The sequence below is a fragment of the Triticum urartu genome, chromosome 2A (assembly GCF_056163025.1).
Source record: "Triticum urartu cultivar PI428250 chromosome 2A, HENAU_Tu73, whole genome shotgun sequence".
NCBI lineage: Eukaryota > Viridiplantae > Streptophyta > Magnoliopsida > Poales > Poaceae > Triticum > Triticum urartu.
The window spans coordinates 395,990,066-396,017,398 of NC_141874.1; positions in this window are offsets into that span (position 1 = coordinate 395,990,066).

A 27,333-nucleotide genomic window follows, 5' to 3' on the forward strand; every position below is an offset into this window, starting at 1 on the left:
TTACCTCCCATTCCAAGTAAATTTGCATGTGCCAAACTCTAAGCCTTCAAATGATAATATGTTCTGTATGCTCGAATCGCTCATGTAGCAACTAGGGCTGTCAATATCTTCCATGCTAGATGGGTTATTCTCACGATGAGTGGACTCTGCTCATCATTCACGAGAAAATGGCTGGTAACCGGGATGCCCAGTCCCATGCTCAAATGAAATCAAAATAATTGCAAACAAAACTCCCCCAGGACTATTGTTAGTTGGATGGTACCCGTTGTTTCGGACTAGTCGTGGAGTGTGCTTGTTGGTGGTGGGGGAGTATAAATTTTACCATTCTATTTAGGAATCGCTTATAATGTATGTAGCATGGAAGATACCGAGATCTCTTGGTTGTTATGTTGACAATGAAAGTATGCCACTCAAAATATTATTTATCTCTGTTTTAAAAACTTGAGCTCTGGCACCTCTACAAATCCCTGCTTCCCTCTGCGAAGGGCCTATCTATTTACTTTTATTGTTGAGTCATCATCCTCTTATAAAAAGCATCAGTTAGAGAGCACCACTGTCATTTGTATGCATTGTTATTAATTTATATTGAGTATGATTGTGACTGGATCTCTTTTACCATGAATTACAATGTCTAGTCAATCCTTGATCTTCAGGGGTGCTCTGCATTTATGCTTGGCAGTCTTAGAAAGGGCTAGCGAGATACCATCTTGTTATGTCATATGATGATTGTTTTGAAAAAGTGTTGTCATCCAAGATCTATTATTATTGCTCGCTAGTTGCTTATACCATTGATATGCGTAAATGTGAGACCTAAATGTTATTGTGAATATGGCTAGTTCATAATCTTTGCTGAAAACTTGAATGTTGGCTTTACATATTTACAACAACAAGATCAAACCGAGTTTGTAAAAGTTTTTATTTATCACTTTCAGTTTGCCAATTGAATTGCTTGAGGACAAGCAATGGGTTAAGCTTGGGTGAGTTGATACTTCTCCATCGTATCTACTTTTCCAAACTCTTTTGCCCTTGTTTTGGACTCAAATTTTCATGATTTGAATGGAACTAACCCGGACTGCCGTTGTTTTCAACAGAATTGCCATGGTGTTATTTTTATGCAGAAATAAAAGTTCTTGGAATGACCTAAAACTTCACGAAGATCATTTTTAGAATAAATAGAAAATATTGGTGAAAGAATCAACCGAAGGGGGCCCACACCCTGTCCACAAGGGTGGGGGCATGCCCTTTGTCCTTGTGGGCCCACATACCTCCACTGAATTCAACTCGAACTCCATATATTCACGTTCGGGGGGAATCAGAGAGAAGGATTCATCGCGTTTTATGATACGGACCGCCGCCAAGCCCCTTTCTTCCTCGGGAGGGCAGATCTGGAGTCTGTTTTAGGCTCCGAAGAGGGGAAATCGTTGCCATCGTCATCACCAACCATCCTCCATCACCAATTTCATGATGCTCACCACCGTGCGTGAATAATTCCATCGTAGGCTTGCTGGACGGTGATGGGTTGGTCTAAGATTGGCGTTGCTATGACATTACTATGCCTAATGCTTGTCACTAGGGCCCAAGTGCCATGATTTCAGATCTGAACCTATTATGTTTTCATGAATATATTTGTGTTCTTGATCCGATCTTGCAAGTTATTGTCACCTAGTACGTGTTATGATCCGTCAACCCCGGAGTGACAATAGTCGGGACACTTCCTAGTGATGACCGTAGTTTGAGGAGTTCATGTATTCATTAAGTGTTAATGCTTTGTTCCGGTACTCTATCAAAAGAAGGCCTTAATATCCCTTAGTTTCCAATAGGACCCCGCTGCCACGGAAGGGTAGGACAAAAGATGCCATGCAAGTTCTTTTCCATCAGCACGTATGACTATATTCAGAATACATGCCTACATTATATTGATGAATTGGAGCTAGTTCTGTTTCACCCTATGTTATAACTGTTGCATGATGAATGCCATCCGACATAATTGTTAATCATTGATCCATTGCCGCTCGTTTCATATTGATCTGTGCTAAGTTACTTTTGCATTGCCACTGTTACAATTGCTACAAAACTGCTACTGTTACTTTTGCCACTATTACCGTTACTTCCATACTACTTTGATACTAAATTGCTTGAGGATAAGCAAAGGTTTAAGCTTGGGGGAGTTGATACGTCTCCGTCGTATCTACTTTTCCGAACACTTTTGCCCTTGTTTTGGACTCTAACTTGCATGATTTGAATGGAACTAACCCGGACTGACGCTGTTTTCAGCAGAATTGCCATGGTGTTATTTTTGTGCACAAATAAAAGTTCTCGGAATGACCTGAAAATCAACGGAGATTATTTTTGGAATATATACAAAATACTGGCGGAAGAATCCACGTCAGGGGGCCCACACCCTGTCCACGAGGGTGGGGGTGCACCTACCCCTCTGGGCGCGCCCCCTGCCTCGTGGGCCCCCTGACGCTCCATCGACCTCAACTCCAACTCCATATATTCACTTTTGGGGAGAAAAAATCAGGGAGAAGGATTCATCACGTTTTGCGATATGGAGCCACTGCCAAGCCCTAAACTCTCTCGGGAGGGCTGATCTGGAGTCCGTTCGGGGCTCCGGAGAGGGGAATCCGTCGCCATCATCATCATCAACCTTCCTCCATCACCAATTTCATGATGCTCACCGCCGTGCGTGAGTAATTCCATCGTAGGCTTGCTGGATGGTGATGGGTTGGATGAGATTTATCATGTAATCGAGTTAGTTTTGTTAGGGTTTGATCCCTAGTATCCACTATGTTTTAAGATTGATGTTGCTATGACTTTGCTATGCTTAATGCTTGTCACTAGGGCCCGAGTGCCATGATTTCAGATCTGAACCTATTATGTTTTCATGAATATATGTGAGTTCTTGATCCTATCTTGTAAGTCTATAGTCACCTATTATGTGTGATGATCCGTTGTGAGTTCTTGATGCCTACGAGCTTTTCATACATTGTTCTTCGCTTATTTACTTTTCCGTTTCTATTGTTACAATCACTATAAAACCAAAAATATTACTTTTGCTACCGTTACCACTACTATCATATTACTTTACTACTAAACACTTTGCTGCAGATATTAAGTTTCCAGGTGTGGTTGAATTGACAACTCAGCTGCTAATACTTGAGAATATTCTTTGGCTCCCCTTGTGCCGAATCAATAAATTTGGGTTGAATACTCTACCCTCGAAAACTGTTGCGATCCCCTATACTTGTGGGTTATCAAGACCATTTTCTGGCGCCGTTGCCGGGGTGCATAGCTCTATTCTTTGAGTCACTTGGGATTTATATCTGCTGATCACTATGAAGAACTTGAAAGATCAAAGAACCAATATTTTTCCCTCAACTACGAGGGGGGGGGGGGTAAGGAACTGCCATCTTGCTCTGCACTTGATTCACCTTCTGTTTTGAGTAAACTTGCCACACCTACACCTGCTATTCATTCTGATATGTCGCATGTTATTGATGATGCCACTTCTGCTTTGCATGATACTTATGATGAAACTACTTCTATGCTTGATAATACTGTGCCATTAGGTGAATTTCTTGATGAACAACTGGCTAGGGTTAGAGAGAATGAAATTATTGAAACTGATAATATTGATGAAAGTGATGATGAAGATTCTCCCCCTAGATATGAATTTCTTGTTGTTCTTGAGGGTTATGTTATGGATGAAGAAACTGCAAGAGATTTCTTAGCTTGCAATGATAGATCTGATCTTAAGAAACTATTAGCTAAGCTTAAAGAAAAGTCTTTGAATGCTAGAATGAAATATGACCCTGGTTTTGCTACTTCACCTATCTTTATTTCCGATAAGGATTATGATTTCTCTGATGATCCTGAGTTAATTACTTTGGTTGAATCTGATCCTTTCTATGGCTATGAATCTGAAACTGTTGTGGCACATCTTACTAAATTAAATGATATAGAAACCATGTTCACTAATGATGAGAAAACTCGCTATTAACTTATCCTTAAGTTGTTTCCGTTCTCATTAAAGGGTGATGCTAAAACATGGTTTAATTCTCTTGATCCTGGTTGTGTGCGTAGTCCCTAGGATATGATTTATTACTTCTCTGCTAAATATTTCCCCGCTCATAAGAAACATGCTGCTTTAAGGGAAATATATAATTTTGTGCAAATTGAAGAAGAGAGCCTCCCACAAGCTTGGGGGAGGCTTCTCCGATTACTTAATGCTTTGCCTGATCATCCTCTCAAGAAAAATGAAATACTTGATATCTTTTATAATGGACTAATCGATACTTCCAGAGACCACCTGGATAGTTGTGCTTGTTGTGTTTTCAGGGAAAGAACTGTTGACCAAGCTGAATTGCTATTGAATAATACGTTGAGTAATGAAAATGATCGGACACTTCCTGAACCAACTCCTAAGCCAACTCCAAAGAAAAGCGGTATTCTATTTCTCATTCCTGAAGATATGCAAGAGGCAAAGAAATTTATGAAAGAAAAGGTATTAAAGCTGAAGATGTTAAGAATTTACCGCCTATTGAAGAAATACATGGTCTTGATAACCCGACACAGGCAGTAAAGGTAAATTCTCTCTATATATTTGATAAATACGAAATCCCATTTACTAAGTTCGCTAGCCAATGCTTGGATGAGTTTGATGACTTTATGGTTAAACAAGAAGACTTCAATGCTTATGTTGGCAGACAATTGAAATGCAATGCTGATATGCTTGAACACTTGAGTGATTATATGTCTAGAGTTAAAGGTGAACTTAAACTTATTAGTAAACATGCTTCTATGGTTACCACTCAAGTAGAACAAGTGCTTAAGGCTCAGAATGATTTGCTCAATGAATTAAATAATAAGAAAAATGATAATGTTGTTAGAGTTATGACTAGAGGAGATAAAATGACTTAGGAACCTTTGTATCCCGAGGGCCACCCCAAGAGAATTGACCAAGATTCTCAGAGAGCTAATGTTGATACATCTAGTCCTTCTAAGAGGAAGAAAAAGAAAAATGATAGGACTTTGCATGCTTCTAGTGAACCTGTTGTTGACACAGCTGAGAATCCCAATGATATTTCTATTTATGATGCTGAAACACAATCTGGTAATGAACATGAACCTAGTGATAATGTTAATGATGATGTTCATGTTGATGCTCAACCTAGCAATGATAATGATGTAGAGATTGAACCTGCTGTTGATCTTGATAACCCACAATCAAAGAATCAACGTTATGATAAGAGAGACTTTGTTGCTAGGAAACACGGTAAAGAAAGAGAACCATGGGTTCAGAAACCCATGCCTTTTCCTCCTAAACCATCCAAGAAAAAGAATGATGAGGATTTTGAGCGCTTTGCTGAAATGATTAGACCTATCTTTTTGTGTATGCGTTTGACTGATATGCTTAAAATGAATCCTTATGCTAAATAAATGAAGGATATTGTTACTAATAAAAGAAAGATACTGAAAGCTGAAATTTCCACCATGCTTGCTAATTACACTTTTAAGGGTGAAATACCAAAGAAACTTGGAGATCCAGAGGTACGAACTATACCATGCTCCATTAAAAGAAACTATGTTAAAACTGCTTTTTGTGATCTTGGAACCGGTGTTAGTGTTATGCCTCTCTCTTTATATCGTAGACTTGATTTGAATAAGTTGACACCCACAGAAATATCTTTGCAAATGGCTGATAAATCAACTGCTATACCTGTCGGTATTTGTGAGGATGTGCCTGTTGTGGTTGCAAATGGCTGATAAATCAACTACTATTTTAACGGACTTTGTTGTTCTTGATATTCCCGAGGACGATAGTATGTCAATTATCCTGGGTAGAACCTTTTTGAATACTGCAGGGGCTGTTATTGATTGCAACAAAGGCAATGCCACTTTTCATGTTAATGGTAATGAGCATACGGTACACTTTCTGAGGAAACAACCTCAAGTCCATAGTATCAATTCTATTGGAAAAATTTCGATAATCACTATTGGAGGTTTTGAATTTCCTCTTCCTACTGTCAAGAAGAAATATGATATTCTTATTGTTGGGGATGTGCATATCCCCGTTGAGGTAACCTAATGTTATTCAAAATTTCTCCGGTTTCATGTTATTCGAAATGAGTTTGTTAACAAGACCTGATCAAGCTTGTTAGTGGATTCCTTTTGATGAGCATGAGATGGATGAAGTTAGAAAGCACAACCTTCTGTACCCTCCTTTTACTTTCTGTTATTTATATTAAATAAAGCAAAAATAGTATTTTCTGTCTGTTTTTCTAAATTATCCTTGCAATAAAAAATACCCCAAAATAAAAGTTCTTCAAATGCCCTGAAAATGAAATATGATTTTTTCTAGAATATTTGAGAATATCTGGCACTGAGAATACATCAGGGGGAGCAGCCACGTGCCCACGAGGGTGGAGGGCGCGCCCCCTGCCTCGTGGACCCCATGTGGGTCCCCTCCACTTATCCTTGCACCCACACACTTCGTCTTGCTCCAGAAAAAATCATCTACCAGCTCGAACCCGAGTTCTTGCTCATCTTGCTGCCATTTTCGATCTCCTTGCTCAAAGCTCCATTCACAAAACTACTTTGGGAGATTGTTCTTTGGTATGTGAATCCTCCAATGGTCCAATTAGTTTTTGTTCTAGTGCTTTATTCATTGCAAATTTTTGCTGCTTAGGTGACCCTGTTCTTGAGCTTGCATGTCAAATTTATGTGGTCAAAAATAGTTTTAATGCATGATATAGCCTCTAGACACTTGTAGGAGTAGTTGCTATCAATTTTGTTGAGTTTGGTTAACTTTTATTTTGAGTCACTAAAAATTTCAGAAATTTTTCAGAGGAAGAAATATGTTTAGGAAAATGTATCAAGGTGGTTACTCAAGGAAGCAAGGCCCAAGGCCCGCAATATGCAAGCCAGACAATGAACTACCAAGGGATGCTCAAGTGCGTCCTTGTGAATGGCCGTCAGAGGACTTCATGGTTCGGACAGGAATCAAGGAAGAATTTGACGCATATGTGCATAACGCTGATCTGGAGAGCTTCGAGGCAGATAAGTGCCGGCAATACCTCTACTTAACTGATTCATTTGTGAGAAGGTTTAAATTTACATCATCACACAATTCTCAAACTGTCCTATTTGATCTTTATGATAAATCTTATACCATGGACTTAGAAGATTTTAATACTGCTTGTAAACTCCCAGAGTGGGGTAGTGCTAGTGAGCCTTGCGAATCTGAATATAAAGACTTTCTTGCTAGTATAACTGTGGGGGAATCTAGGGAAATCACGCAAGCTACCATAGGGAGCATTCATTTTCCTTCCATACATTATTTTGCTCTCTTCATAGCTACATGCATTAATGGTAAGGATGAGGCATGTCACATGTGTGTTCCTGATCTTAGTGTTCTCAAGAGTGCTGTATTAGGAGATAGACAATATAACTTGGGGGCCATTGTTGCACGTAGGTTGCATAATAATAGTATTAATGGAGATTTCTTTGGTGGAATTTATGCAACCCGTTTAGCTGATTTTCTTGAGAGACCCATACATGGAAATGATATTGAGTTGCCTCCTGCTTATTTAGATTATAATGCTATGGTTCATCATCAGTTTGTTGAGAGGAATGACCAGTCCCTCCAGTACCGACTAATCTTTGACAGACGACGCACCTATCACGTCGCTCTCCCTGCTCCTACTTTCTTTCACTTTCAGGCAAAAGGGAGATATGTTATAACCAGGGAGGAGGCGAACGAGTATGAGAGGAGGGCGGAGGCAGCTCGCCTCCAAGCTGCAGCTCTTCAGGCAATAGCTGATGCATCTCAGTACGACCCTAGCTTCAACTTCGGATATCCACCAGGCCATCCATGGGCATAGACCAACTTAGGCCAAAAGCCTAAGCTTGGGGGAGTACGTATCTCTCACCGACATTACATTCATGTTCACACACTCATGCCAATTGTCAGTGCTCATACTTTTTCATTGTATCATCCATGCTAGTTTATTTTCTTTTTAAGCTTTCTTCTTGTGTGTTTGAAAAACCTTAAGAAAACCAAAAAAAATAGTTGTAGCTTTTAGCTAGTTTACTTTTCATGCCTGTAGTAGTAGTGATTAAAAAGAAAACCCATTTTGCTTGTTGGGAGCTTTCCCGTGTAAATAGTTTTGTTTATTTTCTTTTTCTTTGGGGGTCGAGAGGAGAAGACCATGGTGAAAATGTTGAGTGGCTCTCATATGCATTATTGTTGATCTAACAAAGAGCCCATATGACCTTGTCTTCTCCCATGTATTGAATTCTTGCATATTCCAGCTCAGTCCAATGCACGTGCACTATTATTATTATCCACACCATTTGGTCGTGCAAGTGAAAGGCAATAATGACGATATATGATGAACTGATTGAGATGAGAAAAGCTGGTATGAACTCGGCCTCTCTTGTTTTTGTAAATATGATTAGTTCATCGTTCCTGATTCAGCCTATAATGAATGAAACATGTTTGCAATGACAATTAGAGATTATAGTTGCTCATGCCATGCTTAAGTAGCTAGGAGTTTATAATGGTTTACCTTGCGTGCCAACATGCTATTAAAATGGTTGTGATGTGGTATGATAGGGTGGTATCCTCCTTTGAACGATTCAAGTGGCTTGACTTGGCACATGTTCACGCATGTAGTTGAAACAAAATCAACATAGCCTCTACAATATTTATGTTCATGGTGAATTATATCCTACTCATGCTTGCATTCGATGTTGATTAATTTTAATGCATGTTCATGACTATTGTCGCTCTCTAGCTGGTCGCTTCCCAGTCTCTTTCTAGCCTTCACTTGTACTAAGCGGGAATACTGCTTGTGCATCCAACTCCATAAACCCCAAAAGTTGTTCCATATGAGTCCACCATACCTTCCTATATACGGTATCTACCTACCATTCCAAGTAAATTTGTATGTACCAAACTATAAACCTTCAAATAAACATTCTGTTTTGTATGCTCGAATAGCTCATGTATCAGCTAGGGCTGTCTGTATCTTCCATGCTAGGCGGGTTATTCTCAAGGGGAGTGGACTCCGCTCCTCACTCACGAGAAAATGGCTGGTCACCGGTATGCCTAGTCCCATGCTCAAATCAAATCAAAATAATTGCAAACAAAAATCCCCCAGGATTGTTGTTAGTTGGAGGCACCCGTTGTTTCTGGCAAGCCATGGATTGGTGCTTGTTGGTGGCGGGGGAATATAAACTTTACCATTCTGCTTGGGAACCACCTATAATGTGTGTAGCATGGAAGATATCGAGATCTCTCGGTTGTTATGTTGACAATGAAAGTATACCGCTCAAAATATTATTCATCTCTATTTCAAAACCAAGCTCTGGCACCTCTACAAATCCCTGCTTCCCTCTACGAAGGGCCTATCTGTTTACTTTTATGTTGAGTAATCATCCTCTTATTAAAAAGCACCAGTTGGAGAGCACCACTGTCATTTGCATGTATTACTATTATTTTACATTGAGTATGACTTGACTGGATCTCTTTTACCATGAATTATAATGTCTAGTCAGTCCTTGATCTTTAAAGGTGCTCTGCATTTATGTTTTGCGGTCTCAGAAAGGGCTAGCGAGATACCATCTTGTTATATCATATTATGATTATTTTGAGAAAGTGTTGTCATCCGAGATTTATTATTATTGCTCGCAAGTTGATTATGCCATTGATATGAGTAAACATGAGACCTAAAGGTTATTGTGAATATGGTTAGTTCATAATATTTGCTGAACACTTGAATGTTGGCTTTACATATTTACAACAACAAGAGCAAACAGAGTTTGTAAAAGTTTTTCTTTATCACTTTTAGTTTGTCAACTGAATTGCTTGAGGACAAGCAAAGGTTTAAGCTTGAGGGAGTTGATACGTCTCCGTCGTATCTACTTTTCCAAACACATTTGCCCTTGTTTTGGACTCTAACTTGCATGATTTGAATGGAACTAACCCGGACTGACGCTGTTTTCAGCAGAATTGCCATGGTGTTATTTTTGTGTAGAAATAAAAGTTCTCGGAATGACCTGAAAATCAACGGAGATTATTTTTGGAATATATAAAAAATACTGGCGGAAGAATCCATGCCAGGGGGCCCACACCATGTCCATGAGGGTGGGGGCGCGCCTAGCCCCCTAGGCGTGCCCCCTGCCTCATGGGCCCCCTAACGATCCACCGACCTCAACTCCAACTCCATATATTCACTTTCGGGGAGAAAAAAATCAGGGAGAAGGATTCATCACGTTTTATGATACGGAGCCGCTGCCAAGCCCTAAACTCTCTCGGGAGGGCTGATCTGGAGTCCGTTCGGGGCTCTGGAGAGGGGAATACGTCGCCATCGTCATCATCAACCTTCCTTCATCACCAATTTCATGATGCTCACCGCCGTGCGTGAGTAATTCCATCGTAGGCTTGCTGGACGGTGATGGGTTGGATGATATTTATCATGTAATCAAGTTAGTTTTGTTAGGGTTTGATCCCTAGTATGCACTATGTTCTGAGATTGATGTTGCTGTGACTTTGCTATGCTTAATGCTTGTCACTAGGGCCCGAGTGCCATGATTTCAGATCTAAACCTATTATGTTTTCATGAATATATGTGAGTTCTTGATCCTATCTTGCAAGTCTATAGTTACCTATTATGTGTTATGATCCGTTAACCCCGAAGTGACAATAATCGGGATACTTACCGGTGATGACCGTAGTTTGAGGAGTTCATGTATTCACTAAGTGTTAATGCTTTGGTCCGGTACTCTATTAAAAGGAGGTCTTAATATCCCTTAGTTTCCAATAGGACCCCGCTGCCACAGGAGGGTAGGACAAAAGATGTCATGCAAGTTCTTTTCCATAAGCACGTATGACTATATTCGGAGTACATGCCTACATTACATTGATGAACTGGAGCTAGTTCTGTGTCACCCTATGTTATAACTGTTGCATGATTGATCGCATCCGAAATAATTCTCCACCACCAATCCAATGCCTACGATCTTTTCATACATTGTTCTTCGCTTATTTACTTTTCCGTTGCTATTGTTACAATCACTATAAAACCAAAAATATTACTTTTTCTACCATTACCACTACTATCATATTACTTTTCTACTAAACACCTTGCTGCAGATATTAAGTTTCCAGGTGTGGTTGAATTGACAACTCAGCTGCTAATACTTGAGAATATTCTTTGGCTCCCCTTGTGTCGAATCAATAAATTTGGGTTGAATACTCTACCCTCGAAAACTGTTGCGATCCTCTATACTTGTGGGTTATTAGACGCCGAAGAGGACTACGACCACAAGCAACAGACGAAAAGCTACCCGGAGCGGAAGCTACTACCATAGTTCGATGACAAGGCCATAGAGCTAGCACCTCCAAGGTACACTCAGGCAGACCAACCAGACCGCCCCCCTTGAGGACGGGATCAGACAGTTGACCAAGCCGAAAAACCCACCCAACCTCGCCGTCAGGGCAAGGAACCATTATGTTCAGACTATGAGTACGACCTCCGCCAGGACCTTCATGCTCAGTCAAGCTGGACAAGGTCCATTTACGGGCCCAAAAGGGACCCTCCTGCTAGACGGGATGGATACAAATCCTAGTTAGACCAAAACGATAGAGCTCGGGAACGACAACGAGCCTGGATGGCAGATGACCTCCGGCGCGACATAGCCTGAGTCTGGGGTGTCGCCCATCCCCTTTGCTTTACAGATAAAGTGAGGCAACATGAATTCCCAGAAGGTTTCAAACATGTGAACATTGAGCCCTATGATGGGACAACATACCCTACAGTATGGATCGAAGACTTCCTATTGCACATCCACATGGCACGAGGAGACGACCTCCATGCCATCAAGTACCTACCATTATGTTGGGGAACGTAGTTATAAATCAAAAAAATTCCTACGTGTCACCAAGATCAATCTAGGAGATACTAGCAACGAGAGAGAGGGAGTGCATCTTCATACCCTTGAAGATCGCTAAGCGGAAGCGTTACAAGAACGCGGTTGATGGAGTCATACTCGCGGCGATTCAAATCGTGGAAGATCAGATCCAAGCGCCGAATGGATGGAGCCTCCTCGTTCAACACACGTACAGCTCGGGGATGTCTCCTCCTTCTTGATCTAGCAAGGGGGGAGCATAAGTTGAGGGAGAACTCCGGCAGCACGACGGCGTGGTGGTGGAGCTTGTGGTTCTCCTGCAGGGCTTCGCCAAGCACTACAGAGGAGGGGGAGGTGTTGGAGGGTGGAGGGCTGCGCCAGGGGAAGGGCTACGGCTGCCCTCCCACCCCCATCTATTTATAGGGTGAAGGGGAGAGGGGGCCGGTTCCCTTAGATGCATCTAGAGGGGGGCGGAGGCCAGGATGGGGAGACTTGCCCCCCAAGCAGGTGGGAGGCGCCCCCTCCCCTAGGGTTTCCAACCCTATGTACCTTGGGCCCTTAGGGGGCACATCAGCCCACTAGGGGGCTGGTTCCCTCCCATATTCAACCCACTAAGTCCTCCAGGGCAGGTGGCCCCACCCGGTGGACCCCCGGACACCTTTCGGTGGTCCCGGTACAATATCGATAACCCCCGAAACCATTCCGATGACTGGAACTGGACTTCCCATATATAAATCTTCACCTCCCACTACTGCAGGATGCTGCTAATGCGACACTATGATCAGAGACCCTTCGTGAAACTATGTGCGATGCAATAATCGCAAACGATGGTGTATGGAAACCATCAAAAAAAGGTGCAAAACATTTGCGATGGAGGATGCATCAAACAAGGTTCTGATTTTAGTTGCGTGTGCGATGTAGGGCATACAGTTCAGTTCAATTAACTATTTGCGATGAGGAGGAACAAAAGAAACGGGCAGTCAGATGAAGGCGTGTGTGATACACAACATACGGTTCAATCGGATGAACTGTTTGTGATTAGGCAAAACAAAAGAAACGGGCAGCCAAATGAAGGTGTGTGCGATATACAACATACGGTTCACTCGGACGAACTGTTTGTGATTAGGCAACACAAAAGAAACGGTCAGCCAGATCAAGGTGTGTGCGATGGGATTGCATACACGACAACATACACACACACACACACACACACACACACTTATAAGGACATGCTTGCATAACCAAATTAAACATCCACTTACATAGGTGGCTACTACAACCATGGCATTTGCACACACCAAAGTAAACTATTACATGCATAATTACATAGGTGGCTACTACACACATGACATTTCCCCACACCAACAATAAAGTAAACTATATATTACATGCATGATTAACTAGCACAAACTATCATCTGATCATCATCTACTTCTTGTGACGCTTGCTCTGCTTGTGGCTTGATCCGGGCTCGTCGATTTTGGTAACGAGGCACTTCCTCATGTCAACGATCCGCCTGTGCATCTCATAGCATGTGTACACGCTCTTGGCTACGAACCTGAGGTAAGGTTCATCCAGTTGCTGCATCCAGGCCCCGTTCCAGGATACGTGACTTGTTCTCTGGGCATCCTGCTTCATCTTTTCGTAGTAGGGGTCGATGATGGCCGAGGCGAGTTCGACCAGGGAGTACTTCATGCTTCCCCAGACCCTGTAGTGGTCACGGATTTCGACAAGGTTCTTGCAGGCCAAGCCCGTAACACTGAGCACTTTTACATCGTCGGTGGTTTCCACCGTGGCAAACTTGTTGTCAGTGCTGTTGATAAACCTATTGAAATGGTCGCAAGGCTCTGTGGCCATGTAGTAGTGGTAGATGAGGACATGATGGCGCATGCACAACTGGGCGACGACAACCTTCTGATCTATGCCGGGACGACCGGTGGTGTACTGGAGGTCGATGCCGACCACCTTGTACTTGTCTCCAGCAAGCAACTGCTCAACGCTGTTGATGTAATCGTCCACCACGGCCGGGTCGATGGTGTACACCGCCGAGAGATCCGTCTCCCTCGCGTGGGTCTCCACTCTATGCTCGCCGAACTCCATTGGAGCGCCGCCGGACATCCCCTCTCTATGTGTCGTCGTGGGTGTGCTTGTTGTGTTGTGGAGCGCGATCGAAAGGTTGAAGAGACTAAGGTTATAATGGTCGCGGGAATTAAAGGGGAAGCCAGACGGCCAGGAATATCGGCAGGCCCTGATGGCAGTTCTAATTTGCAGCGCGTAACTCCATCGTGCCGCACGTAACTGCATCTGGTGGCAACGCGCGCGGCGCAACCGCATGCATATGGGGCCCCCGACGTGATCGTGTGTACGCCCAACCTAAGGCTGAGCGCACGCGGAGGGACGCGAGCAGAGCGCTCCACGGTCACCTCAATGGCGATCAACCATCTCTATCTCTACTCTTATAAAAGACCGAGTTGGTGATGATGGTGTGCCTGCCATTGTGTAATATAGACCGTCCGATCTATATCTGATGGTTAGAAAGCAAACTATGACAATTTTGCAAACAGATACCCGCACCTCTCTCCACACTTGCAGATAAGGACTTCTCCCGTTCATCATTTTCTCTCAGAAGATAAACTACTCATACAAATGTATCTTGATGTTTTGTGCAACGCACAGGCATCTTGCTAGAATATATATGCATATAGCAGTTGAACGCGCAAGGAAAAGCTGTCCACAAGGCGAGCGCGCTGACGGACGCGAGTAGAGCGTGCCAACGGACATGACAGAGCGTGCCGTGGCGCCTAACGGCTAGAAGAGCTTGCCGAGGGATGCTACCTCTTGAGCACTGCGTTGGATTTCCTTGAAGAGGAAAGGATGATGAAGCAAAGTAACGTAAGTATTTCCCTTAGTTTTTGAGAACCAAGGTATCAATCCAGTAGGAGGCTATGCGCAGTCCCTCGTACCTGCACAAAACAAATAACTCCTCGCAACCAACGCGATAAGGGGTTGTGAATCCCTTCACGGTCACTTACGAGAGTGAGATCTGATAGATATGATAAGATAATATTTTTGGTGTTTTTATGATAAAGATGCAAAGTAAAATAAAAGCAAAGGAAATAACTAAGTATTGGAAGATTAATATGATGAAGATAGACCCGGGGGCCATAGGTTTCACTAGTGGCTTCTCTCAAGAGCATAAGTATTTTACGGTGGGTGAACGAATTACTGTTGTGCAATTGACAGAATTGAGCATAGTTATGAGAATATCTAGGTATGATCATGTATATAGGCATCACGTCCGAGACAAGTAGACCGACTCCTGCCTGCATGTACTACTATTACTCCACTCATCGACCGCTATCCAGCATGCATCTAGAGTATTAAGTTCATGAAAACAGAGTAACGCCTTAAGCAAGATGACATGATGTAGAGGGATAAATTCATGCAATATGATAAAAAACCATCTTGTTATCCTCGATGGCAACAATACAATACGTGCCTTGCTGCCCCTACTGTCACTGGGAAAGGACACCGCAAGATTGAACCCAAAGCTAAGCACTTCTCCCATTGCAAGAAAGATCAATCTAGTAGGCCAAACCAAACTTATAATTCAAAGAGACTTGCAAAGATAACCAATCATACATAAAAGAATTCAGCGACGACTCAAATATTGTTCATAGATAATGTTGATCATAAACCCACAATTCACCGGTCTCAACAAACACACCGCAAAAGAAGATTACATCGAATAGATCTCCACAAGAGAGGGGGAGAACATTGTATTGAGACCCAAAAAGAGAGAAGAAGCCATCTAGCTAATAATTATGGACCCGAAGGTCTGAGGTAAACTACTCACACTTCATCGGAGAGGCTATGGTGTTGATGTAGAAGCCCTCCGTGATGGATGTCCCCTCCGGCGGAGCTCTAGAACAGGCCCCAAGATGGGATCAGGTGGATACAGAAGGCTGCGGCGGTGGAATTAGGTTTTTGGCTCCGTCCTGATCGTTTGGGGGTACGTAGGTATATATATAGGAGGAAGGAGTACGTCGGTGGAGCAACATGGGGCCCATGAGGGTGGAGGGCGCGCCTAGGGGGGGGGGGGTAGGCGCGCCCCCTACCTCGTGGCTTCCCTGTTGGTTGCTTGACGTAGGGTCCAAGTCTCCTGGATCTTGTTCGTTCCAAAAATCATGTTCCCGAAGGTTTCATTCCGTTTGGACTCCATTTGATATTCCTTTTCTTTGAAACTCTGAGATAGGCAAAAAACAACAATTCTGGGCTGGGCCTCCGGTTAATAGGTTAGTCCCAAAAATAATATAAAAGTGGATAATAAAGCCCAATAATGTCCAAAAACAGTAGATAATATAGCATGGAGCAATCGAAAATTATAGATACGTTGGAGACGTCTCAAGCATCCCCAAGCTTAATTCCTGCTCGTCCTCGAGTAGGTAAATGATAAAAACAGAATTTTTGATGTGGAATGCTACTTGGCATAATTTTAATGTATTTTTTCTTAATTGTGGTATGAATATTCAGATCCGAAAGATTCAAGATAAAAGTTTAATATTGACATAAAAATAATAATACTTCAAGTATACTAACAAAGCAATCATGTCTTCTCAAAATAACATGGCCAAATAAAGTTATCCCTACAAAATCATATAGTCTGGCTATGCTCTATCTTCACCACACAAAGTATTTAAATCATGCATGATATGTCTCCATCGTATCTACTTTTCCAAACACTTTTGCGCTTGTTTTGGACTCTAACTTGTATGATTTGAATGGAACTAACCCGGACTGACGCTGTTTTCAGCAGAATTGCCATGATGTTGTTTTATGTGCAGAAAACAAAAGTTCTCGGAATGACCTGAAACTCCACGGAATATCTTACAATAAATAATAAAAAATCCTCGCCAAAGATGAAGACCAGGGGGCCCACACCCTTTCCACGAGGGTGGGGGGCGCCCCCCCAGGGCGCCCCCTACCTCATGGGCCCCCTGGAGACCTCCCGACTCCAACTCCAACTCTATATATCTTCTTTTGGGGAGAAAAAATAGGAGAGAAGAAATCATCACGTTTTACGATATGGAGCCGCCGCCAAGCCCTAAAACCTCTCGGGAGGGCTGATCTAGAGTCCGTCCGGGGCTCTGGAGAGGGGGATTCGTCGCCGTCGTCATCATCAACCATCCTCCATCACCAATTTCATGATGCTCACCGCCGTGCGTGAGTAATTCCATTGTAGGCTTGTTGGACGGTGATGGGTTGGATGAGATTTATCATGTAATCAAGTTAGTTTTTTTAGGGTTTGATCCCTAGTATGCACTATGTTCTGAGATTGATGTTGCTGTGACTTTGCTATGCTTAATGCTTGTCACTAGGGCCCGAGTGCCATGATTTCAGATCTAAACCTATTATGTTTTCATGAATATATGTGAGTTCTTGATCCTATCTTGCAAGTCTATAGTCACCTATTATGTGTTATGATCCGTTAACCCCGAAGTGACAATAATCGGGATACTTACCGGTGATGACCGTAGTTTGAGGAGTTCATGTATTCACTATGTGCTAATGCTTTGTTCCGGTTCTCTATTAAAAGGAGGCCTCAATATCCCTTACTTTCCATTAGGACCCCGCTGCCATGGGACGGTAGGACAAAAGATGTCATGCAAGTTCTTTTCCATAAGCACGTATGACTATATTCGGAATACATGCCTATATTACATTGACGAATTGGAGCTAGTTCTGTGTCACCCTATGTTATGACTGTTACATGATGAACCGCATCCGGCATAATTATCCATCATTGATCCGATGCCTATGAGCTTTCCATATACTGGTTTACGCTTATTTACTTTCCTGTTGCAATTGTTACAATCACTAAAAAATACAAAAAACATTACTTTGCTTTCGTTACTCTTTTGTTACCGTTACCATCACTATCACATTACTTTGCTACTAAACACTTTGCTGCAGATACTAAGTTTCCAGGTGTGGTTGAATTGACAACTCAGCTGCTAATACTTGAGAATATTCTTTGGCTCCCCTTGTGTCGAATCAATAAATTTGGGTTGAATACTCTACCCTCGAAAGCTGTTGCGATCCCCTATACTTGTGGGTTATCAAGACTAATTTCTGGCGCCGTTGCCGGGGAGCATAGCTCTATTCTTTGAGTCACTTGGGATTTATATCTGCTGGACACTATGAAGAATTTGAAAGACGCTAAGACAACAATTTATCCCTCAACTACGAGGGGAGGTAAGGAACTGCCATCTAGCTCTGCACTTGATTCACCTTCTGTTATGAGTAAGCTTGCGACACCTAAACCTGCTTCTGCTATTCGTTCTGATATGTCGCATGTTATTGATGATGCTACTTCTGCTATACATGATACTTATGATGAAACTATTTCTATGCTTGATACTACTGTGCCACTTGGTGATTTTATCAAGGAACGACTTGCTAGGGCTAGAGAGATTGAAAATATTGAATCTGATTATGATGATGAAAGTGATGATGAAGAATCACTTGTTATTCCTGAGGGTTATTTATTTGATCAAGAAGCTTCTTTAGCTATTTTAGCTTGCAAAGATAGATATGAACTCAAAAGGTTATTAGCTAAATGGAACAAGCAATCTCTAAATGCTAGGATGAAACTTGACCCTGCTTTTGCCACTTCACCTATCTGTGTTACTGATAAGGATTATGAATTCTCTGCTGATCCTGGTATAATTACTTTAGTTGAATCTGATCCTTTTCATGGCTATGAATCTGAAACTGTTGTAGCACATCTTACTAAATTAAATGATATAGCTACCCTATTCACTAATGATGAGATATCTCGCTACTTTTATATCCTTAAAATATTCCCGTTCTCATTAAAGGGTGATGCTAAGATATGGTTTAATTCTCTTGATCCTGGCTGTGTGCGTAGTCCCCAGGATATGATTTACTACTTCTCTGCTAAATATTTCCCTGCTCATAAGAAACAAGCTGCTTTAAAGGAAATATACAACTTTGTGCAAATTAAAGAAGAGAGTCTCCCACAAGCTTGGGGGAGGCTTCTCAAGTTACTTAATGCTTTGCCTGATCATCCTCTTAAGAAAAATGAAATACTTGATATCTTTTATAATGGACTAACCGATGCTTCCAGAGATTACCTGGATAGTTGTGCTGGTTCTCTTTCAGGGAAAGAACACCGGATGAAGCTGAAATCTTATTGAATAATATGTTGACAAATGAAAATAATTGGGCACCTCCTAAGCCAGCTCCTGCTCCAATTAATGATCCTATTCCTAAACCAACTCCGAAGAAGAGAGGTGTTCTATTTCTCAGTCCCGAACATATGCAAGAGGCAAAGAAATCTATGAAAGAAAAAGGTATTAAAGCTGAAGATGTTAAGAATTTACCTCCTATTGAAGAAATACATGGTCTTAATTTACCGCCTATTGAAGAAACATATGATCTTAATCCTTTATTTATCGAAGAACCTCCAGGCCCCGATAACCCGACACAGGTAGTAAAGGTAAATTCTCTCTATAGATATGATAAAGCTGAAATCCCTCCTGCTAAAATTGCTAGTCAATGCTTGGATGAGTTTGATAATTTTATGTTTAAGCAAGAAAACTTCAATGCTTATTTTGGTAGACAATTAAAACAAGATGTTGATATGATTAAATATTTAGGTGATTATATGGCTAATATTAGAGGTGAACTTAAACTTGTTAGCAAACATGCTCTATGGTTACCACTCAAGTAGAGCAAGTACTTAAAGCTCAAAAGGAATTTCTCAATGAGATGAATAGTAAGAAAAATGATTATGCTGTTAAAGTGGCTACTAGAACTGGTAGAATGACTCAGGAACCTTTGTATCCTGAAGGCCACCCTAAGAGAATTGAGCAAGATTCTCAGAGAAATAATATTGATGCACCTAGTTCTTCTAAAAGGAAGAAAAAGAAAAATGATAGAACTGTGCAAACTTCTAGTGAACCTATTGCTGAACCACCTGATAATCCAAATGATATCTCTATGTCTGATGCTGAAACACAATCTGGCAATGAACATGAACCTAATGAAAAAGTTAATGATGATGTTCATAATAATCCTCAACCTAGTAATGATAATGATGTAGAAATTGAACCTGATGTTGATCTTGATAACCCACAATCAAAGAATCAACGTTATGATAAGAAAGACTTTGCTGTTAGGAAACATGGTAAAGAAAGAGAGCCTTGGGTTCAGAAACCCATGCCTTTTCCTCCCAAACCATCCAAGAAAAACGATGATGAGGATTTTGAGCGCTTTGCTGAAATGATTAGACCTATCTTTTTGCGTATGCGATTGACTGATATGCTCAAAATGAATCCTTATGCTAAGTACATGAAAGATATTGTTACAAACAAAAGAAAGACACCAGAAGCTGAAATTTCCACCATGCTTGCTAATTATACTTTTAAGGGTGGAATACCAAAGAAACTTGGAGATCCAGGAGTACCTACTATACCATGCTCCATTAAAAGAAACTATGTTAAAATTGCTTTATGCGATCTTGGAGCCGGTGTTAGTGTTATGCCTCTTTCTTTCTATCATAGACTTGATTTGAATAAGTTGACACCTACTGAAATATCTTTGCAAATGGCTGTTAAATCAACTACTATACCTGTCGGTATTTGTGAGGATGTGCCTGTTGTGGTTGCAAACGTTACTATTTTAACGGACTTTGTTATTCTTGATATTCCCGAGGACGATAGTATGTCTATTATTCTTGGGAGACCTTTTCTTAATACTGTAGGTGCTGTTATTGATTGCAACAAAGGCAATGGCACTTTTCATGTTAATGTTAATAAGCACACGGTACACTTTAGGAAACAACCTCAAGTTCATAGTATCAATTCTATCGGAAAAATTCCATCGATTATATTTGGAGGTTTTGAATTTCCTCTTCCTACTGTCAAGAAGAAATATGATATACTTATTATTGGGGATGTGCATATCCCCGTTGAGGTAACCTAGTGTTATTCGAAATTTCTCCGGTTTCATGTTAATCCGAATGAGTTTGTTAACAAGACTTGATCAACCTTGTTAGTGGATTCCTTTTGATGAGCATGAGATGGATGAAACTAGAAGCACAACCTTCTGTACCCTCTCTGTACTTTCTGTTATTTAGTTGAAATAAAGTAAAAATAAATAATTTTCTGTCTGTTATCTGATTATCCGTGCAATATAAAAATACCTCGAAAATAAAAGTTCTCCAAATGCCCTGAAAATTAAATATGATTTTTTCTAGAATATTTGAGGATTTATGGAACAAAGAACACACCAAGGGGGCCAACCACCTTGCCACGAGAGTGGAGGGCGCGCCCCCTGCCTCGTGGGCCCACGGTGGCCCTCCTCCACTTATTCCTGCACCCACACACTTCATATTCCTCCCACAAACACGAATAACCAGCTCAAGCACGAGTTCTAGCTCATCTTGCTGCCATTTTCGATCTCCTTGCTCAAAGCACCTCTCACAAAACTGCTTGGGGAGATTGTTCGTTGGTATGTGACTCCTCCATTGGTCCAATTAGTTTTTGTTCTAGTGCTTTATTCATTGCAAATTTTTGCTTAGGTGACCCTGTTCTTGAGCTTGCATGTCAAATTTATATCGACAAAAGTAGTTTTGATGCATGATGTAGGCCCTAGGCACTTGTAGGAGTAGTTGCTATCAATATTATTGAGTCTGGTTTACTTTTATTTTGAAGTTACTAAAAATTTCAAATTTTTTCAGAAAATGATGAGGAGATTATTGAGGGGCTCATCGATCCAAAGCTCGAAGGAAAAGGCACCGAAGCCTAAGTATAATTTGTCGCGCACCGCGGAGGTTCGGGTGTGTGAATGGCCTTCCGAGGATTTCTTGAGAGCAGCTGGGATTTATGAAGATTTTCATGAATTGGCTCAGGCCTCACCGCTTTCCTCCACGACCAATGTGATCAGTATCTCTTACTCACAAATACCTTTGTGCAAAACTTTCATTTTCATTCTAGGAACTCACCACCTACGGTGGAGTTTCATTTATATGATGAGCATAAGGAAATGTCACTTTATGATTTTGTCGGATTTGTTTAGTCCCTTTTGAGGGCAAGACAGAAGAACCACATCGTGATGATGTGGAGGGATTTATTGATACTATCACTGTAGGGGAAACTAGGAAGGTTTCCGATGCACGAATCACTAGCATACATTTTCCTGTCTTACGTTACTTTGCATTATTTGCTAGTCGTTGCTTAATTGGTCGCAGAAACTGTGGAAACCTTAGTATCCCTGATATTATTATTTTGCTCCAAGGTTTATACAGTGATAACACTTTTAGTATGGGCGGTATTATTGCTAAACGGTTAAGTCTGAACTGTACAAAGGGCCCCATCTTTGGAGGCATCTATGCTACATGCCTAGCTGCACATTTTAACATACCTATTAGGCATGCTGAGAAGGAAGAAAAAGTGCTGCCTCGTGTTTATCTAGATTATAAAAGTATGGTGGCACATGATTTTATTATTAAGAATAGGGTAGGAGAGCTTAAATATCAATTGTTCTTTAATAAACATCATCCTGAGACTATTACCTTGCCTGCTACTTCTTTGTTTGATTTGACTGTAGACACGTACCTTGTTCCGTTGACGGCTATTCACGCCTACCGGAACCCTGCACCAGCCGAGGAGCCAGAACCGGAACCACAATTTGATCCTTCACGACAGTCTAACTATTAGTGGGATCCGGAGATGATTGCCAGCCAGTGGCAATCGGAGCCTTCTTCTTCCTCATCGCAGTACGACCCCAACTATTATTATGGATATCCGCCAGGCCAGCCGTGGCCATAAACCAACTTAGGCCAAAAGCCTAAGCTTGGGGGAGTACGTATTTCTCACCGACATTATATTTATGTTCACACACACTCATTGCTAGATGTCGGTGTTCATACTTTTTCATTGTATCAACCATGCTAGTTTATTTCTTTTTATGCTTTCTTCTTGTGTGTTTAATAAACCTTAAGAAAAACCAAAAAAAATTAGTAGTAGTTTACTTTTCTTGCTGTAGTAATAATTAAAAAGAAAACCCAAAAATATTTCCTGTTCTTCTTTTGCTTCTTGGGAGCTTTCCCGTGTAAATAGTTTTATTTCTTTTCTTTTCTTTGGGGATCAGTAGGAGAAGACCATGATTAAATTATTGAAGTGGCTCTTATATGCTTTATTGTTGATTTAACCAAGAGCCCATATTGCTTTGTCTTCTCCTGTTTATTGAATGCTCGCAGATTCCAGCTTAGTCCAATGCACGTGCACTCTTATTATTATTCACATCGTTCGGTCGTGCAAGTGAAAGGCAATTATGATGATATATGATGGACTGACTGAGATGAGAAAAGCTGGTATGAACTTGACCTCTTTTGTTTTTGTAAACATGATGAGTTCATCGTTCTTGATTCAGCTTGTTATGAATAAACATGTTTGCAATGACAATTAGAGATCATAGTTGCTTGTGACATGCTTGATTAGCTATGAGTTATAATGGTTTACCTTGCGTGTCAACATGCTATTGAGATGGTTATGATGTGGTATGATGGGGTGGTATCCTCCTATGAATGATTTAAGTGACTTGACTTGGCACATGTTCACGCATGTAGTTGAAACAAATCAACATAGCCTTCACGATATTTATGTTCATGGTGGATTATATCCTACTCATTCTTGCATCCAATGTTTATTAATTTTAATGCATGTACATGGTTGTTCTCGCTCTCTAGTTGGTTGCTTCCCAGTCTTTTGCTAGCCTTCACCTGTACTAAGCAGGAGTACTGCTTGTGCATCCAAACTCCTTAGACCCCAAAGTTATTCCACATGAGTCCACTATACCTTCCTATATGCGGTATCTACCTACCGTTCCAAGTAAATTTGTATGTGCCAAACTCTAAACCTTCAAATAATCATCCTGTTTTGTATGCTCGAATAGCTCATGTATCAACTAGGGCTGTCTGTATCTTCCATGCTAGGCGGGTTATTCTCAAGAGGAGTGGACTCCGCTCCTCACTCACGAGAAAATGGCTGGTCACCGGGATGCCCAGTCCCATGCTTTATGCAAACTAAATCACAAATAATTGCAAAAAAAAACTCCCCCTGGGACCTGATTTATGTTGGAGGCACTCGTTGTTTCGAGCAAGCCATGGATTGATGTTTGTTGGTGGAGGGGGAGTATAAACTTTACCATTTTGTTTGGGAACCGCCTATAATGTGTGTAGCATGGAAGATATCGCCATCTCTTGGTTGTTATGTTGACAATGAAAGTATACCGCTGAAAATATTATTCACCTCTATTTCAAAACCCAGCTCTGGCACCTCTACAAATCCTTGCTTCCCTCTGCGAAGGGCCTATCTATTTACTTTTATGTTGAGTCATCATCCTCTTATTAAAAGCACTAGCTGGAGAGCGCAGCTGTCATTTGCATTCATCAGTGTTAATTTATATTGAGTATGACTATGATTGGATCTCTTTTACCATGAATTACAATGTCTAGTCAGTCCTTGATCTTTCAAGGTGCTCTGCAGTTATGTTTTGCGGTCTCAGAAAGGGCTAGCGAGATACCATCTTGTTATATCATATTATGATTGTTTTGAGAAAGTGTTGTCATCCGAGATTTATTATTATGGCTTGCTAGTTGATTATGCTATTGATATGAGTAAACTTGAGACCTATGCGTTATTGCGAATGTGGTTAGTTATAATCTTTGCTGAAAACTTGAATGCTAGCTTGACATATTTACAACAACAAGAGCAAACAGAGTTTGTAAAAGTTTTTCTTTATTTCTATCAGTTTGTCAACTGAATTGCTTGAGGACAAGCAAGGGTTTAAGCTTGGGGGAGTTGATACGTCTCCGTCGTATCTACTTTTCCAAACACTTTTGCCCTTGTTTTGGACTCTAACTTGTATGATTTGAATGGAACTAACCCGACTGACGCTGTTTTCAACAGAATTGCCATGATGTTGTTTTATGTGCAGAAAACAAAAGTTCTCAGAATGAACTGAAACTCCACAGAATATCTTACAATAAATAATAAAAAATCCCCGCCAAAGTTGAAGACCAGGGGGCCCACACCATTTCCACGAGGGTGGGGGGCGCGCTCCCCTAGGGCGCGCCCCCTACCTCGTGGGCCCCCTGGAGACCTCCCGACTCCAACTCCAACTCTATATATCTGCTTTCGGGGAGAAAAAATAGGAGAGAAGAAATCATCGCATTTTATGATACGGAGCTGCCGCCAAGCCCTAAAACCTCTCGGGAGGGCTGATCTGGAGTCCGTTTGGGGCTCCGGAGAGGAGGATTCGTCGCCGTCGTCGTCATCAACCATCCTCCATCACCAATATCATGATGCTCACCGCCGTGCGTGAGTAATTCCATTGTAGGCTTGCTGGACGGTGATGGGTTGGATGAGATTTATCATGTAATTGAGTTAGTTTTGTTAGGGTTTGATCCCTAGTATCCACTATGTTCTGAGATTGATGTTGCTATGACTTTGCTATGCTTAATGCTTGTCACTAGGGCCCGAGTGCCATGATTTCAGATCTGAACCTATTATGTTTTCATCAATATATGAGAGTTCTTGATCCTATCTTGCAAGTCTATAGTCACCTATTATGTGTTATGATCCGTTAACCCCGAAGTGACAATAATCGGGATACTTACCGGTGATGATCGTAGTTTGAGGAGTTCATGTATTCACTGTGTGCTAATGCTTTGTTCTGGTTCTCTATTAAAAGGAGGCCTTAATATCCCTTAGTTTCCATTAGGACCCCGCTGCCACGGGAGGGTAGGACAAAAGATGTCATGCAAGTTCTTTTCCGTAAGCACGTATGACTATATTCGGAATACATGCCTACATTACATTGACGAATTGGAGCTAGTTCTGTGTCACCCTATGTTATGACTGTTACATGATAAACCGCATCCGGCATAATTATCCATCATTGATCCGATGCCTACGAGCTTTCCATATACTGGTTTACGCTTATTTACTTTCCTGTGTCTATAGTTACAATCACTACAAAATACCAAAAACATTACTTTGCTGCAGATACTAAGTTTCCAGGTGTGGTTGAATTGACAACTCAGCTGCTAATACTTGAGAATATTCTTTGGCCCCCCTTGTGTCGAATCAATAAATTTGGGTTGAATACTCTACCCTCGAAAGCTGATGTGATCCCCTATACTTGTGGGTTATCAATGCACTACCCCGATGACAAGCCAAGCAATTGTTTCATACTTTTGACATTCTCAAACTTTTTCAATCTTCACGCAATACATGAGCGTGAGCCATGGATATAGCACTATAGGTGGAATAGAATGGTGGTTGTGGAGAAGACAAAAAGGGAGAAGATAGTCTCACATCAACTAGGCATATCAACGGGCTATGGAGATGCCCATCAATAGATATCAATGTGAATGAGTAGGGATTTCCATGCAATGGATGCACTAGAGCTATAAGTATATGAAAGATCAACAAAAGAAACTAAGTGGGTGTGCATCCAACTTGCTTCTCATGAAAACCTAGGGCATTTTGAGGAAGCCCATCATTTGAATATACAAGCCAAGTTCTATAATGAAAAATTCCCACTAGTATATGAAGGTGACGAAATGAGAGACTCTCTATCATGAATATCATGGCGCTACTTTGAAGCACAAGTGTGGTAAAGGATAGTAAGATCGTCCCTTCTCTCTTTTGCTCTCATTTTTTTATTTGGGCCTTTTCTCTTTTTTTTATTATTTTATTTTTTTATGGCCTCTTTTTTTTCGTCCGGAGTCTCATCCCAACTTGTGGGGGAATCATAGTCTCCATCATCCTTTCCTCACTTGGGAGAATTCTCTAATAATGATGATCATCACACTTTTATTTTCTTACAACTCAAGAATTACAACTCGATACTTAGAACAAGATATGACTCTATATGAATGCCTCCGGCGGTGTACCGGGATATGCAATGACTCATGAGTGACATGTATGAAAGAATTATGAATGGTGGCTTTGCCACAAATACGATGTCAACTACATGATCATGCTAAGCAATATAACAATGATGGAGTGTGTCATAATAAATGGAACGGTGGAAAGTTGCATGGCAATATATCTCAGAATGGCTATGAAAATGCCATAATAGGTAGGTATGGTGGCTGTTTTGAGGAAGGTATATGGTGGGTGTATGATACCGGCGAAAGGTGCGCGGTATTAGAGAGGCTAGCAATGGTGGAAGGAAGAAAAGTGCGTATAATCCATGGACTCAACATTAGTCATAAAGAACTCATATACTTATTGCAAAAATCTACAAGTTATCAAAGCAAAGTATTACGCGCATGCTCCTAGGGGGATAGATTGGTAGGAAAAGACCGTCGCTCGTCCC